Genomic DNA, 17,258 nt, shown 5'->3' with positions numbered 1-17,258 from the left:
CAGAGGTAGCTGCACTGCTGAGTTGCTACTCCATGTAAAGAACTGGCAAAGCTGAATAAGGGTTTGGAGGAATGTAAAAGCTGGAGGAATCCGGGTAACAACATAAAAGATGTCATTCCTAAAGTGCACAGGAATGAAAGACAAATGGTAGTAGGTCATTCTGGAATCAGAATTGTGAATGACAGAAAGAGAGCTGGGAATGAAAGGGCATGTAAATGTCAACAGTTAGGGAACAGAGATCGTGAACTCTCTCAAATGGAAGAAAGTGCTCAGAATATTCAGCAAAAGCAAGTTTGATCATAAAACAAACATGGTATCTTCAGCCTGACCACCTGGCTACTAGTGTTTTCCAAGGTATTGTGACAGATGAGCAGCTGAAGGAAAGAGAAAACCCAACAGAGACCTAGCCAACGGGGTTGTGATATACAGACACAGATACTTCTGTGGGATGTTGATGGCAGAATACGTTGTGTCACCTAAAAGGAAGGCAATAGCCCATCTCACACAAGAGTAGGTGCTAGCATAAAGGAAAAAGATATAAAGTTAGAAGGAAAAATAAACAGGCATGAGAAGTGAAATGTAAAGCAGGTAGCTGGAAAGAAGATACTGCCCTTCCCTTACAGTGAAACAACTTCAGGTTTTTTTGAGCCTGTAGAGACGAGTATGTGTCAACCAGCTGTGAATCTTATCTATGAACGTGTTTCTTGTGCAGTATTGTTGAAGAAGGACAAGTTGCCTATAGGAAGCTGGTATTTGTCCAGCTTTTTTTGTCCATCTGTCCATTTTTTTTTTTTTAAGTATCATTGAAGATGAACAAAAGGTTTCAGGATTGGCATTAAGATGTAGAACTTTATCAGTTGACCTAAACCTAGATTAGCAAAGTATAGACATTGACTGCTACCATGACGATTTGATGGCTTATATGAAATAAATAGTGTCTAGATCCAGTTTCTCATGTGCATTAATCACTGTATTGTTTGCACTAGTTAGTGGTGGTGTTGCACTAGACTAGTGGTGGGTGCTAATGCACCAGATGAGAAGGCTGGTGCCCTCAGCAGTAGTTTTGCACCTTCTGAAAACCAAGGCACTATAAAGTCTGTGTGAACAGCCCATGCTGACATGCTTGAGATAATATGTTTTTTTCTGTGAATAAAAAAGACTTCCAAAGATTCTCAATCCAACACATTTCAAGTACATTAATTTTTTAAAAAAATAATTAATAAACCCATAATTTTCACAGCAAATATGCGATATTTGGCAGATAACAAATTACATTACCTCAGTTCCAAGGCACATCAGACACATTTGATATGGAAGTGGTTGGTTTTATTTGGCTTTAGAAATTAGAGGGCACAAACTTCATAGCAAATGATGGGGTACAGTTATTTGCTTTTTTCTGTTTGTCAGCTATCTATGAACAGTGCTGTTTTGACAATGTGCCAGTTATTTTAAGTCCACAAGTTGATCTTTTCTCTTTGACTAAACACCGAGTATTCAGTTTGCTAAGTTGTTAACAATGTATGTTTGCTCAGATCTGCCACAGAACATCCTTCTTGATCTCTGATGAGATACCTGAAAATATCCAGCAAAAAGGAGAGGGGAGGTTTTCAAGATGGGTGTACGAATACTTTTATCTTGAAGTTGCAACCAAGTGCACTCACATGATTATTAAAAATTTTTGTTTTCTATTAACACAGAAATAAAATATCTCTTGAGCAATTCAGAAGATGACTGCACAGGGTAAAATGCATGGTGCAGCCAAAATTAACTTCTTTTTTCATTTGAACAACTGTTGTGAAGCTACTTTTTGTAGCAATTGCCCAGCCTTGCAGACCACAATAGTAAAAAGAATATCCAATGCCCCAGCTGGAGAGATAATCAAATGCTTCTTACCTTTCTGACAAACTATTTGTCAGTATTTTTCCTCTCCCACTGTGACATTGCCTTGTCACGGGTGTAATTTTTTGGCATTTCAAAAGCCTGTTGTTGATCTTCATACAGAGATTATAGATCTCTGCAATGCTTCTCCTTCATTATTTGTAATTTACATCTTTCCCTACAATCTAAATACTATAATAGTCCCTCTCTCAATTCTTGTCCTGCTGTTACTTTATCCTGTCCTTTCGGGTCTTGCTGGTGAAATTAGTATGATTGAATTCTGATTTTTAATTACTATAAAAGCTATGTGTCACAGATGGGTCTCTACTAATTGTAAAGTTCAAAGATTTGTGTGTGCACCTGATCAGAACTCTGTTGCCCTATTACATCTGAGATTAATTTTTTAGTGGCTGTGACCAGGATAAAGAATGGTCTCACTCTTTGCATCCCTCTGTCCTGGTCCTGGGGGGGGGCACCAAGGTGGTGGTGTGGCATGGGTCCGGCTCCGTGCCGGAATGAGCAGGAGGTGCTGCAGGGAGCAGGGGCATGCAGAGGAGCACAGCCTTTACCAGCTCTGCAGGAACTCCTGCCACAGGGTTAGTCTGAGCTGACTTGCAACTCCAAAATCTGCATTTGAAAGTGTGATTTTTTAAACAGATAATTTTCAGCACAGAGTAGTTTTGGAATACTTTTGGTGTTGTATCTTTTTAATCTTACGTTGTTAATCCCTAAATAATAAATAGAACTGCACCGGCTGGATGCTTTCCTGTGCACATGTTTAGTATTTCTGAGACTTCCTTCTGCCCAGAGAGGGCTTTAGGGTTAATTTATATCCATTTAGCTAACTGGTGCAGTTTTTGTGCTTGTAATCTTTTATGTCAGCCTAAGACTGATTATGCAAATTTAGTTCATGCCTGTAAATTCATCAACACAAATTAAACCAATGTATGAATGCTGTCATGCAAAAGTTGTTCCAATTTAATTAAATCAGTATCAAACAACACTCTCCATGACTTTGTGTATAAGCCAGGCCTTAATGGCTTAGGTCCCATAACAAAAAGTGAACAAGGCACCTGCTGCAGCCTTAAATTCTTTGGGAGAAGCTCCTTCTTTTGCAATGTGCAATTTTACAGTGCCAGGCACAGCAGGAAACTGCCTCACTGCAAGTCCTATATAGCAATGTAAACATTCGTTCTCTAAATAAATAGAAGCTTTGCTGATTATTACAGCAGTTACACAGCATCCTAATTAGGTCTCTTGGTTTAGAAGGTTTTGTTGTCTTTGCTGTAAAGAAAATCAGGTTCAAACAGTGGAACTGATTTCTAAAATCATCTAAGCAAAAATTCTCTCCTGGGCTAAGAGCCAAACTGAGCCATCAGACGTATGTGAATGCAGCTCCCATTTTCCTAAGCAGAAACTGCTGTGTTCATCTAAGAACAGAATTTGTCTCTTCCAGAAGCCTGGCAGAATGTTTAAGGGTGACAAGGAAAATGGTATTTATAAAAGCAGACATCACTGGAAATAAGAGTGCTCACACTGCTGTGATTTCAAAAGTTGATCCTGAATACTTAGCAGCAGGTGAAGCACAGAGTACTCAGCTTCTCACCATCAAAGAGTTCTAGCAGAATTTCATAGTGAATTAAAGAGAGAGATAAAGCAGCTTAGGGGATCACGCTGTTTTCCTTTTCTAATGAACTTCTTTGTTGATGATGAGAAGTTACTTTTCCCATCTTCCTTTCTGTTGTCATAGAGCAAGCGGTGCTGCCACAGAGTCCACGTAGCATAACTGGTGCCATTCTTTTTTGCTGTTTCAGTGTTTTAATATTTCATGCACTCTTCTTTTCCCTCTTCTCTGTCCCTTCCCTTTTGCTGAAGATGGAGAACTGGAGGACTTCAATCCTAAGGGGGTTAGAAACAAGAAAGCACATAAAAAGATTCCCCATAGGAATTACTTTTGAGACCGTCACATTCTTTCAACCCAACTCAATATTTTGTTAGGGCACTCCTTCCTTCTGAATGTTAACAGTACTGGAAGTTAGAAGGTACTTGCAACCACTACCCACTCTGTTAGTGGAAGGAAGAAGATTTTTACTTGAAAGAAAAGCTGCATACAGTATTCAGTGTCCCACAATTTGCACTTCTTCCTAATATTTGACTTCGGCTGCAAAACTAAAATCCCCATTGTGGTAGTAGTAGTAGTAGCCTTGTGAACACAAAAGTAAATCAAAATATTTTTTTAGGGTAGTGCTCACAGCGTTTACTTGTCTTTTTTTAAAAAATATAATTGTTCTTCTAAAATTGACTGCAGCTGATAACAAAACCAAAAAAGGCTTAAGCTGACAACTGTTTCTGAGGCAGTGGGGACAGAAGTCATATTCCAAATAATCCTTTGCTATATTGCAAGATATGCCAAAATGCCCTATATTATTTCCATTTTCATTAATGCAGTTATATTTTGTGACATCTTCCAAAATATATGTAATCATTTCATAATAAATTGCCTGGTGACTTTTTATGTTACCATTTCAGCTCTTCTGAACTTCTATTTGGGTGCCAAACTCCCAGCGTGGATGTGTAAAACTCACTAGTGCAAGATACTTGCTCTGTTTTCTTCCTTCCCTTGTGGATGCATAAAACTCTCTGTCCCGTAGTCACATAGTTGTGTATAGGGTTGGTAAAGGAACTCAGATGGAGTAAAAGAACCCAGTCAAGTAACTTAGCTATAAGATTTTCTTCGGTGTATAAATGCTTTCAGGGCACTCTCTCTCACTCTCAGACTTTTTCTCTCATCTTTTCTCTTTCTTTGTAATTTGTTTCTCTTTTCCACATTTCCCTCTCATTTTTACTGACCCTCTTTTTGACTGAAGTCATTCTCTGTTTTTGTTCATTCTCTTACTGTTTTGCCTATATAATTTCTGGTCCTGTCACCCCTTTGTTGTGTGCACACCTAGAAAGATTGCTCCATGTCTTGGGAACAAGAAATCAGTTGTGGCTGACTTTATGAAAGCTGACTGAGGGTCCATCAAGCTCAGCAAGGGCACAGGTTTCTCCATCATGTGCCCATCGCACAGTTTGCAGGTGCTGAGATGAGGCGCTGAAGAGAAATCTTGTTGAATCCTGGGTGAGGGCTTGGTGAAAGATTAGAGTGAAGCTCTAAGGGAAAAGTACAAGATGAGACTGCTACTTTGAAATGGGCATTGTGAGAGGTCATGGTTACCGTTTTCTGTCCGAGTAGTACAAACAGTTCAGCTACACAGTCACAGGTAATTGTTTCAAAGTCCAGTGTTTGGGATTGAATAGCAAGTGCTTTACACCTGATTCTTAGCTACATTTCTGGGTCAGTCAAAATGTTCTGGGAGTCACATACAGAGCACGTGTTGCATAAATTATGTTAGTATTTACATGAGCTTCAAGTGCAATGACCAAAGTAGCATCTGTAATCCAGCGCTACCTAAGCAGCCTTTAGATCATAAACTAGTTGGTTGCATCCAGTGCTTTAAAAAAAATCTCATTTAAAAACTTCCCTTTGGGAACTGGCTTGGCTGGGAATTGGTAATGGTATCTTCTATCTATACTTTTGATCATGCTTAAATGTTATTAATGTTTAATGTTGTTTTGTGCCATGTGACATGCTTGCTTTGAGCACCTGGACCTCCCCAGTAAGACGTGTATTTGGGCAAGTTCCTCATCACGCTATATGTGGGATTACCTTGGGCTGGCCCAAGCTTCTGCCTCCAGGTTTGGCTTCTGGCAGCCTCATGGAAGCTGAAGTAGATATGATCTACTTCAGTAAGTGATGCGGTGAAATAGGAACAGTTCTGTAGCTGCTGCTGAGAACCTGACACCCTCACTCCTTCCCTTTCAGGAGATTTCTGTTAGATTGGCTCTAGTCTGGTCCCAGGGATTTAACACCCATCAGTTCCTGGAGCTGATCGTGCACTTCACCAGCACATCTTTTGGCTTAGCTCTATCTGCTGAATGAGATGAACCAGAACTTAGTAAGTGGGAAAAATGGGAAGCTTGCTTCAGAAAGGCACTGTGCTCCTGACTAAAACAGTAGCATAAATGCAAACACAGTGAACTGAAGAAACAAAGTATTAGCTCTATTCTCACATCAGTAGATTAAATCAGAGAATGCATTATTTTCTTTTGAGCCTCTTTTGCTGCCTGACGTGCATAGGTCACCCCTGTTAGTTTCACCTCCGTTCTGCAATTCTAGTCGTTACTGCGTTTCCCCTGGTCTGATTCCACAGCTATGAATCTTTGGAAACCATTGGAAACCAGTATGCCACAACTAGTTAAAATGATAGGTGCTACTTCCCCATTTTCCATTTTATCATTCCTACCTCCTTTCAGTGAAGAAAATCTAAACCAACTTTGTTATAATGTGTGCAGTATATTTGAAAGAAAGTTTTAATTTTTCACTTATTACTCCACAACAGTAAGGGGGAAAGTGCCTTCCTTACATCTGTCTAGTGAAAGTGTCATTGTCAGCTTTGATTGCAGAGATATTGGGACTCCGACCTTCAATGACATTGCTAGCAAATTTTGACTGACAGCATGCAACACTGCAAACCCCTGCTGCACATGCCCATCCTCCTAGAAAAAACTGTTTCTCTTTAACAATGTTCTTATGCTACTGACTGTGGACTACCCTAGATGCTAAAATACAAGGTAAGCCCAGCAATATCCAGTTACACTTATTGAATACAATCTGGAAAGACGTTTGCAGTTCTTGTGTGACCGGTTACCCCTTCTATGGTATATTTTAGTGAGGGTGTAAAAAACATCCTTAACCTCCAAATTTAGGGTATGGATCAATGATATCTGAGGTGAGGGCTGATGCCATGTGCCATGAACGCTGCTCACACTTACTTGCTCATGCTTTACTGTGTGGAAAGAATGCTATTTTCATGAAACTACTGTATATGAGCATGTGATAGATATACAGCTGAGGCGTCCACAGGCTCTGACAACCAGGACCAGACTGAAGGCTGGCTGTACGTCAGAATGCAGTTTGTGTTGGTAGCCCTGCAAGCAACTCCAAGCATTTTAAAAAAACAGCAGATTTTGCCTTCTGATCATAGAATCACAGAATCGTTTAGGTTGGAAAAGACCTTTAAGCTCATTGAGTCCAACCTAATGTCTCCAGAGGAGCAATGTTTAGTTTGTTAATAACTCAGTACAGCAGCCATGCTTAGAAAGGCATAGCTTTTCAAAAGGTACACCTTGTGCATGGGTTCTGTGGTTTACATCCTGATCACTCTGTGCTTTCCTGACCATACATCTCAGTCGCCGGGGTTTCCATTCACAGCACTTTTCAGGCAGCTTTCTCGGATGCTTGCCGGTCATGCAGAGTACAACAAACAGTTTGCTTACAGGCTCCCCGCTGCACCGTGCCCAGCTTCTTGGGAATGGTGGCTGGGCTAACCTGAAAGTCTGACCCACTACCAGTAAAAGTGGTGTAATCCTCGCATTTCTCAGTCTTGGAGCAGTATAAACCCTGCCTGAATCCAAACTCTTCCTCAGCGGTAAATCAGATAGATAGGCAAGAGCCCCCTGGATAGGCCACTCCTGCTTGTGTCCTGCCTTGTGTCCGAGGCTGTCCTTGACTGACAGTGGGATGCTGACCAGGGCAAAAATCAGTGCACCGGGCCCTGGTGAGCCCTAGCCGTGGGGAAGCAGCACACATGCCTGGGTGGGAAGAGAAAAATTAGACCCCAGTGCATGCTGCATCCTACCGTGCCGCAGTGAGGACCCCTTGCTCCGGTCAGGAGGCAGCCTGCACCTCTCCCTGCTGCCCCTCTTCCAGCCAAAACCACTTCACTAGGAGGGCCAAGCACGCCTCTTCCTTTCCAGGTCTCCCTCAGACTCTGTCTCCTGGTCTTAAAAATATTCAAAACATTTTAACTGTTGTCAGTTTGATTGTTATTGACCCCATATGAATAACATCTCTCGCCCTCTCCCCTGACACCCTTGATCAGTTTTTTATTAAAACTTTCAAGCTGCAGTTCTTTAATATAATTTTTAATGCATTTTAAATTGTTTCTGGAATTTTGTATGGTGTCCCAAATGCTTGAAGAGAGTGAGGAGATTTATAAATAAAAATATTTTTATTACACTATAAAAGAATCTGTAACGCTAATGCTGCAATGATAAGATAAAGTATGTGTGGAATTCCTTTTCCTACATGCTGTGTGCTCCAAGAAATTCTGCTTATATGCAGTATTACAAATGAGCTAGACTAACCCAGAACAATATTCCCAGTATCAATCAATAGACTATGAACACATTAGTATATTAGCAGTTTATGACAGTATTTAGGATCATATGGTACAATAATGGAATACACTATCTTCTGAGATACCAGGCAGTCGCATTGTCTAGCATGGTGTGAGTCCTCATGTCCAACTCCTGCTGTTTTCTAGGCAAAGCAAGTAGCTTTTGCAGGTAGTGATTGTTTTTGCAGTAGCAGTACCCTGTGCAAAGGTCTCTGATACAGTATGTTTGAACAATCATTGCTGTATTATCTTATCTACTCTAGGTAACAAAGAGATTCAAATTTAGGGGCACCCAGCAGGACTGTGGTCACAACTGCTAAACAGAATAGTGTCTGTACTTGAAGTGTCAAGTTACTTGAATTTGAAAAATTAATTTGCAGAGCCAGAAAATGCCCAGTAACTCATTCCTTTAGTCTTGACAGTACTTCCTTTGAATCGTATGTTCCAGTCCTGCAAAGACTTAATCAGGCTCTTACTTACTGAAATTGCTTCTGTGGTGAGCAACGGAAGAAAGGAAAATGTAAAATTTGTTAATGGGTATGTTTCTGTCATGGAGAGGGGCCTTATTATATGTCACCTGGGGATCCCAGTACGGCTATCTAATGAAGACTTACTGAAAATGGAGATAGATTATGCAATATTGATATGATTCCCCTACTCATAGAAAAAAATACCTTTTCCAGCTGTTCCCTTTGCATGCAAGAAGAAAAAAAAACACCAGAAAACAACCAGTGTGCAAGCAAGAACATAGCAAGTCATGACAGCATGTGGCAGAGAAAGCAGCCCAGTCTGTGGTTCCAGCTGTTGCGTGTTGTGCCATGTAGAGAAGCCCATAGGGAATGGGACAGGACAACATTCTTGTTTCAAAATCTCCCCGTTCTTGTGAGCCCAAGGGGAGACAAAGAGTGGGAAAAAGCCAGTCTGCATATTTGTTTGAAGTGTGGAGCAAAGTCAAATTCAAGAACACAACACTCTTGGCAAAAGTAATACCTAAAATAAAACTGACACCACAGATTTGGAGCATTTGCTGCCAGAGCTAGAAACCATCCAGAATGCAGGAAGCTGGTTTGCGATGGGAAATGCATTTTATCTGAGAGAGCCCTCCAGGATGTTTCCAGCCACAAAGAGGATGGGGAACTGACATTGCTCACTGCATGAGCATTTACTTGTCATCCGCAAGGTCACAGTGCTCTCTTCATTCAAATCCTTCCTGGAAAGCTCCTTTTGCTTCACTGCTTCTAAGAAGGTAATGGCTGGGTAGAGGAAAATACCCCTCCCAACTTCTCCCTCCCCACAAAAAAGGGCTGTAGCAAAATAAACTTCCACGTGAATTAGCCCTAAGCCTGCACATATGTGCTGCCTACAGCAAAGGGAAGCTTCCCTGTCCTTTTCCTGTCCCTCACCTGACAGGCTGGCAGTCTAAAAGCTCCTGGCAAGCTGAAAGAGGGAGGTTGTTGTTGAAGATGTAGTAGAAGAAAGATGATTTGGCCCTTAAAGGATTAGGACCTCTGACTTCATGCCTGTAACAGAGATTCACTCCAAATGGAGGATTGAGTCCCCGATTAGGTAGGTATCCACAGAAAAAGCTGTCTGCAGCTGCTGAGTGAGCGATAATATTCACAAGTTGTTTGAGAGAAGTTGGAAGGGCAGTGTGGATGGCCAGGGAAAGAGCACTCAGAGCTGTAAGAAGTACTTCAGGTAGTTGTAGTCAAGTCAATCCTAGAGCAACGGGCTGGTGGCCAGAAGATTGTTCTTTCCTGAAAGAACAAGTATTTGGAAGATGCACCAAACCCAGTTTGAGAGCTCCAAGAAGCAAAGGGCATTGCCGTAACTTAGACCTTCATTAGAATTACCTTATGTACATTTTATATACCTAATTAATTTTAATTTGTCTAAGAAATCAAGAAAACATCTAAGTTGCCTTTGAAGCTATGCACCTATTTGCAGCACTCATTCATCACAGTGTTTAGGGAGCCTGCTAAACATCCTCGCTTAGTGTTTGCAGTTCCAGCATGCCAGACTTGCCTGAAAGCTGAAGTTTAATTCTAGTCAAACATACTTTCCACAACCACAGGAAAAGCTTTTCTTCAGAGGAGAATGATTCCACCACGTTTTCCCCTCCCACCTCCTCATTCTCTCACTGGCTCTGCTAGCAGGGCTTCCCCAGGATCTGAAGTAGCAGGACTCAACTGTGACTTAGAAACACTAGCTAGGTACAAGAGCTTTGCTAATGGCATCTTCCAAAAATCATTTTCTAGAACAGGAACTTTCCCCTGTATCTACACAACAGTATTACAGGAAAAGCTTCAAGCAAGTAAGTCTTGTCAGAAGAGAGCTTAGCATGTTCGGTACATCCTACAGGCAGAATAGAAAATGATACATCTTTTACACTATATGCTGCAATTTATATATTTTAAAATTCAATCACAAATTCATTATTATCTTTTCATCATAGTTTGTTTTAAAATTGTTCAAAAATAAGTTAGCAGCTATTCCACCATTACTGTTGACAATTTAGACAAACATTCATTTGTAACAACCTTTATTTTGAGTGAAAAAAATGTTCAATATCAATACCAGATATATCCGTGTCCTATTCTATAACAGCACTGTGAGATACACCATTCTATTCCACTTTTTTCTCCATTTGTTTATTAATCAGTATATATGAGTCTTGTGGACATAGTGAATGACTGAAATGTATAGCATCACACATCAGACTTTTTTCAAAGCTCATAAATGATCAATATATCTTTGAGAGGGAATCTGATTTCTGATACATTTATGTTAATAAGAATGGAAACATGGGCCACTGGAAATTGAGAGATAAATCAATAGAGAGGTTGGACCTTCAAGAAGTTCAGTGTACAATAAAATAGACAGCAAAATATGCTTGCTGCTTGTCTGCAGTGCTTGGAGTGACTACAGCTGACCAACAAGGTAAATCAAATCTGCTGCCAATACATTCTTCTGCTGTCCAGATAAAACAGCGGACTAAGCCGGTGAACTTTCACCCTTCACCCGAGCTCTCTAAGCCAAAGTACAGATTAAAAAAAATCAATAACCCCAATCGATGGGAAAATATTTTTAGTCTCTAACTGAACGATATGTTTTGACAAGGCCAAAGAGGCGCACAAAAGAATGGGAAAAGATAAAAGACAGAAAATTAGGATTTTGTTTTATTGGTTGAGGTAGAATCACTATTCATTCCCCCTTCCTACAAATCCCATTGACACTGGCTAAAATTATCTCACAGGAAGGAAATAAAATGAAAGGTTATGAATTCATTAAATTGTCTGATTTACTGTGTATCCTTGTAACATGTTATCTTTACTGGGGTTTGTTGCCATTATTAGACACTTAACATTGAGAAGACACTTTGGAATGTATTAACATGGAAATGGGCACTATAAGAAGCATTTTGCCAGGAAAAAAAATCAACAACTCTTAACAACTTGTGCCTTTTCCTCTTGCTGCTTTTCAGCTCTGAATCCAGTGTACCTAACATACAAACCACAGAATACCAGAAACCCCAAAGCAAAGCAAGAAGCCTGCGGTACACCACTTACAAAGCATTGTAGAGTTAGTATAGGTGAGTTAGGGCTTGCTAACATCGATGTGAGGGTCTTCAAGGCTCACAGAGGAAGGTTCAAGGGGTGGTTTTGCTGAATAGTTCAGCAGCTGTGAAGGTCATGTTGTGTGGTGCACTAAAAGTCACCCCAGCGTCCTGGCTGGGCAGCAAGGCAGTGCTTTGCCCCAGGCTGGCAGCAGGCACAAAGTGGGGAACTGGGACTTTCCTTCCCATTCCTGCTCCATGCCCCCCTCCCGTGCACCTCGTGGGATGCAGGTCCTCACTGCCTTATACCAGCCACGCTGCTGGGGATGACAGGGGACCGGTGGGACCAGGGCTTCCGGGGAGCTGCTGGGTGTCTGGTGTGGTTTGAGGTATGATGCGTGGGGAAAATTTCCAATTACTTGCAACTAATAAGGTTTTTGCAGCACTTGGACATTTTTTCCCAAAAGGATGTCAGCAAACTCTTTTACTCATTAACATCTTATCGAAGTGGTCTTTTTTGGTCTGTTTACAAAACATACAAGGGGTGATTGCAGGCAAGCAAAAGGTGACGTTGAAGGGTATGCTCCTCTTCAGAGAACAGCATCAGATTTTTTTATGAATGCTGATTTTTTTGTTGTTTTTGCAGTTAGAGTGATTACTGTTGCCTCTGGAGGGGCTGCAGTTTGTTGTCAATCCCAGGTCACTGGGAACCTCCAGGCTGCAAGAGCACAATGGCAAACGGCAGGCAGGCGTGCGGTGGAAATAAGGGGACAACATCCAAATCCACTGTGCAGAAATGGGAGCAGGGAGGGATCTGGTCGGTGCTGACACAGGTACACCCTTTGACATTTGCTTTTCTGGAGTGGTTTCTCATCTCAGAGTACAATGGCCACAGTGCAATTTGTGAGGGGGGGCATAGGAATACACAGGGATGATATGATTGCCTTCTCATTTCCTTGTGCTCTTGCATCTGTAACTAGCTTTTGCTTTAAATTTAAGATTACGGCAGAACGTTTTTTGTTTCATAGTTTCACAGGAAAGAATGCTGGTCCAGGCCCTTTATTCCTAACTATTGCCTCATTTTAATCCAGGATATAATTGCAATAATATAAAAAGCCAGCATTTTAAAACACTTCTCCCTAATTTATGTGGTCATTATTTTCACATTCAGCAGGTGTTTCATCTCAGTTTCCTCTCTCTGACTTTTCAGAAGGAACTATCCTGAAGCTTTCATGGAGTAACGTTTACAACATAAACTCCCATGATTGAAATGCTGTAGGTAACTCTTATCATCCCTGAAAGCTTTCAACATATGCAGTGAAGTATGATGACTGCTAGAATTAATTAGAGAAAACAGATGTCAAGCATTTGCCAAGAGTTATTTAAAGAAAATCTATCTTGTACAGATAGTTGATGGTAGGGTTTGAATGTTACTAGCATCTGAGAAATAGCTAAACATTTTTCCACTTTGTGTAAAGCATACCTAAAAGACATTGAAAAGAACACTTTGGTCACCCGTGAAAATAAAAGCAGAATAATATGATGGTGGCTATATTTTTCTTCTTACTAATGCTTCTGTGAGACCCTTAAAGATGATGGGCTTGCCTGGGTTGTGAGCAGGAGAAGAATTTGACCCCTGGGATGGCTCCTGATACATTCATGGACAAGGTGAGACCTGGGATACGGAGCCCATTTCTCCAGCAGAGGCATCGGGAAATGAATCTTTCAGAAACGACAGGAAGAATTAGGAGGGTGACTTGGCCCTGGCTCACACACCAGCTCCAACAAGAAAATATCTTGCTCCTGTTCCTATGTAGATTATACCTATGTTTCTATCATCAGCATCCACCAGCTCTCTAACAGAATGAGTTCAAATGCTTTTCTCTCTGCAGCAGCCAATGCACCCCATGGCCTGTTCAATCCTTTCTGCTTAAATGACTTATGTCCTGGCCTTCATAATTCTGTCAAAGAAAATATACAGCCTTCATCTTTGTTATCTTTCATTGTGCCTAAAGAGGTCAGAAGTTCAGAGCAGTTCGTGTAGATAGCCTGGCTGAATGTAAATATGGCCATCAGTTTTGGTGCAAAAAGCCTGCAAGACAAAATTGACAATCTTCTTCCCACAAGTTTTGTGTGTGCAAGCATGAAACTTGCCTTCCACTAGCATTTGTACTGTCAAACAGCGTTAATGGAAAGCACAAATACATGAGAATGCAGCCAAAGCCAGTTCAGAGAAAGAGTGGATGAATTTGTAGGAAATCCAATGCTTCTCTCATCCATCACTATTCACATTCCCTTCCTCGCCCGCAGGTAGAGGCACAGAGACTTATTGGATGGGATTCATCTTACCTAACTTTAGACATATATAGTGTGGATATCTCTATCTCAGCTTGTCTAGACTCTTGTGAAAGTCAATAGAGAGATGCAGGCTGTTCTAAGCCAAATTCATCTGACCTGTTTTAGACTCCTTCTTTAAGGAAAAGATGAAGCTTTCCCTAAAAGTGACTATTTCTCTCTAGTGACTCAAGGACAGCTTAGGCCATTAAATCACATGCAGGCATGTACATTGCACTATTTACATGTGGTGAATCCTGTCCCTCTAGCACATTTGATAATATTTTTCACACAGTTAGATGAGTTTAATGGGACCTTTTTGGCCCTCAAATTACCCAGTATTCTCCTGGGCTTCTCCCCTCCCAAAAAGCGAAAGCATTTATACAAAATGATTATTTCTTTGGTCTAAACCTATTTCCCTGGCAGAGGCAATTTTTCAGGCCAGGGTTTCGAGACCAGCCTGCCCAGCAGCCTCAGGACACAGGGAGTGCTGCCTCTGCTCACACCTGGCCACTCCATGTCTCCCCTTCTCCTCGCTGCTCTCCACGTGCTCACCTGCTCAGCCTGCCTTTCGGAGCCAGTCCCAGTCCTCTCTGCCCTCTCTGCCCATGCTGAGGATCATGGTGAGCCCACACACTTCTGCTCAGGCTTTGGATAATGGCTTTTGCTGTTCCTGCTATCCCTGTATGAGAGCCTTTTAATTGCATCTTCCATTCAGCCTGAATAAAGGGTGAGCAGGACATCTATTTGCTTTGACCAGGCTTGTGATTGATGCAACTGTTAATACTTTCCAGCGTAACACAATCTTCCTTCACCTCCCCGGGATGCTCTGTTGGTAACATGTCCCTGCGTAACTTTTTCAAGGACAGACAGAAAGTGGTACAAAAGGCAAGAGATGGCAGTGGAAGCACCAGTGAGCCTCTGCCCTGTTGCTGAAGGGTTACCTCCTTACAGCATCTGTCCCACCTTTTGTTGCTGCCCACGGCATCAGCAGAAAAGGTGCTGTTTCCTTGCTCAGCAATCATTTCTAGCGGACCACTGGCAACTTCTCTGTGCAGAACTGTCTGCAGTGTCCTAGGGTCATCTTGCCCCCTGGGAGAAAGCCACAGAGAAACCTTCTGCTGTTAGGCATATAATGAGCTTCCATTCTTTCATGTAAAGCTGAGGAAAGTCTTCTCAACAGGGCTGTACTGAGCAATCACCCGTCACTTGCCTTGATGTGGTGAAGTTGTCAGGGACAGCAGGTCCCTCTGCCATACCAGCAAAGTGCACTGATAATTCTCACCTCAGTCGGACACCATGCCACATGCTCTCCCCCAAGGTGGGCATGTTGAGCAACACCCTCTCAGACCTAGTGTGTCTTTGGAGGCAACAATTACACCCAGAGAACAAAAAACATAGCACAATAAAAAAATTACTACACACAGAGCTCCTCAGTAAAACAAGTCCAACTTGTATTACATTCATGGTGCCACATAATGGAATTTAAGCCATCCTTAAGGTTACTCCAAGTCCCAGGAAAAATACAGCAGCATGTAAGGGGGAAGGAAGGGAGAGAGAGACCACAACTGTAGCCATCAGGAGAACAATCACAGGACTGTCAGGGAGGCTCCTGGGATTAAACCACTTTACTCTCTGTTATGCACAAATCCAACCCTAGGCCCCTCAACAGAGCATCTGTAACTCTGTTTCCCTTTTAAGCAAACCTCAGTAGAATTGGTTGTTTGGAGATTTTCATCTAAAGACCACCAGAGTTACAGCAGTTTAGACAAGCTGCTGGGTTGTTCTCCTAACACAACACAAACAAATGCAGTTTATAAACAGCAGTCAAGCCACAGCTATCTGAAAATGTAGGGGTGCTGCAACAAGGTAAACTGAGCATGGCAATGATGGCATAGGCAGGAGACACCCTACACTATGAGCGTGCTGCTGGGGTAAAACGTGGCTGGTGCACTGCCGATGTCAGCTGGTACAGCCAGGATGCCTTGTTCAAAACAGCGGGGGAGGCGAAAACCCTCCCAACATTTGCACACAGGGATTCAGTGGCCCTACTTTCAGGATGGAGACAATCTCATTACCTCCACACAGTCAACCAGCCCTCCTATTGATAGGAACATATCTCAAATACCCTGAACTGTCATTAGTCATTCAAGAATCAGCAGTAGGTGGTAAGTAGGATTGGACGGTTACGTACCATTGCAGTCAGTGCCATTGACTGTGTAGGACAGGACAGAGACAAGTTTCCTTAATACATGTGCTTATTTTCTTGTTAGCATTTGATTTCTGACAAATGTGATGGTATGCCCTTGCCTTTGCTTTGGGATGCACTGCCCAGTACTTTTTTCTCTGAATGCTGTACTTTTGCACCACCAACAAGCTAGAGTGGGAGTCAGCCTTTGCATTGGGGCTGTTGCTGCCCTAACGCAACAACAAGAGAACAGGTTCAGGCCAAGTCAACTGCTCTGTGATTTGTCATCAGAGGCAGGACGAGTATCTTTTTTTTCTCCACCCCAGCCCCAGAGCAGCTGTGGATGCCCCATCCTTGGAAACATTCAAGGCCAGGCTGAATGGGGCTTTGAGCAACCTGGTCTGGTGGAAGGTGTCCCTGCCCATGCCAGGTGGTTGGAACTCAATGATCTTTAAGGTCCCTTCCAACCCAAACCATTCTGACTGTGATTCTATGTCCTCACCTGCCTCCTTCATGGTCTTCTGCCTCTATCTTCTGCCACTTGCTTCCCACTGCCTGTTGCTGATGCTCACAGGTCTGGGCTGTATTACCTGGAGCAGTTCTTGCTACTCTTTCAGACCCCTTCTCAGCGTTACTGTCACAATGAGTTGAGGTCAGGAAGCACTGAAAAATTTCTTAGTACAAAATATTTATTTTTAGTAGCAAATAAGATAAGTAGTAGACGAAACATTTTGAAAGTTGTTTTTTTAAAAATTATTAAAAAGAGTTATAGGCCTAAGCGGAGTCCTTGCAGGAAAATAAGAAATACAATAGCAGTGGGAGACCCAAGGGAGATGAAGTTTTGAAACTTAGAGAATAATTGTAAATCCTGGGATATAGAAAGATAATTTAGATACTGTAGAGCCTCATAGTGGCTTTCTGCTATTTCTGTCATAATTTTCTGCCATGTTATTTTCTGTCAAGCCTTACAGTATTTCTATAATGACTAACCCTTTTTTTTCCCCAAAACTTATCTTTGAAA

At 41.9% G+C, this 17,258-nt stretch overlaps 1 long non-coding RNA gene across 3 annotated transcripts in view; it reads left to right on the top strand.

Moving 5' to 3' along the window:
• The window catches only part of LOC121091878, a 121,341-nt gene that overhangs the window by 20,043 nt on the left and 84,040 nt on the right, over nucleotides 1-17,258 (top strand). Inside the window, exon 1 of one of the 3 annotated variants that reach the window (XR_005829068.1) lies at nucleotides 12,288-12,548. The exons of the other annotated variants lie outside the window; for them this stretch is intronic. This is a non-coding gene — a long non-coding RNA (uncharacterized LOC121091878). Of the gene's footprint in view, nucleotides 1-12,287; nucleotides 12,549-17,258 lie in introns of those variants that run through there. 3 annotated transcript variants of the gene reach the window in all.

The sequence above is a fragment of the Falco naumanni genome, chromosome 7, assembly GCF_017639655.2.
Source record: "Falco naumanni isolate bFalNau1 chromosome 7, bFalNau1.pat, whole genome shotgun sequence".
Classification (NCBI taxonomy): Eukaryota; Metazoa; Chordata; class Aves; order Falconiformes; family Falconidae; genus Falco; species Falco naumanni.
This window is presented reverse-complemented; position numbering and strand designations above follow the sequence as displayed.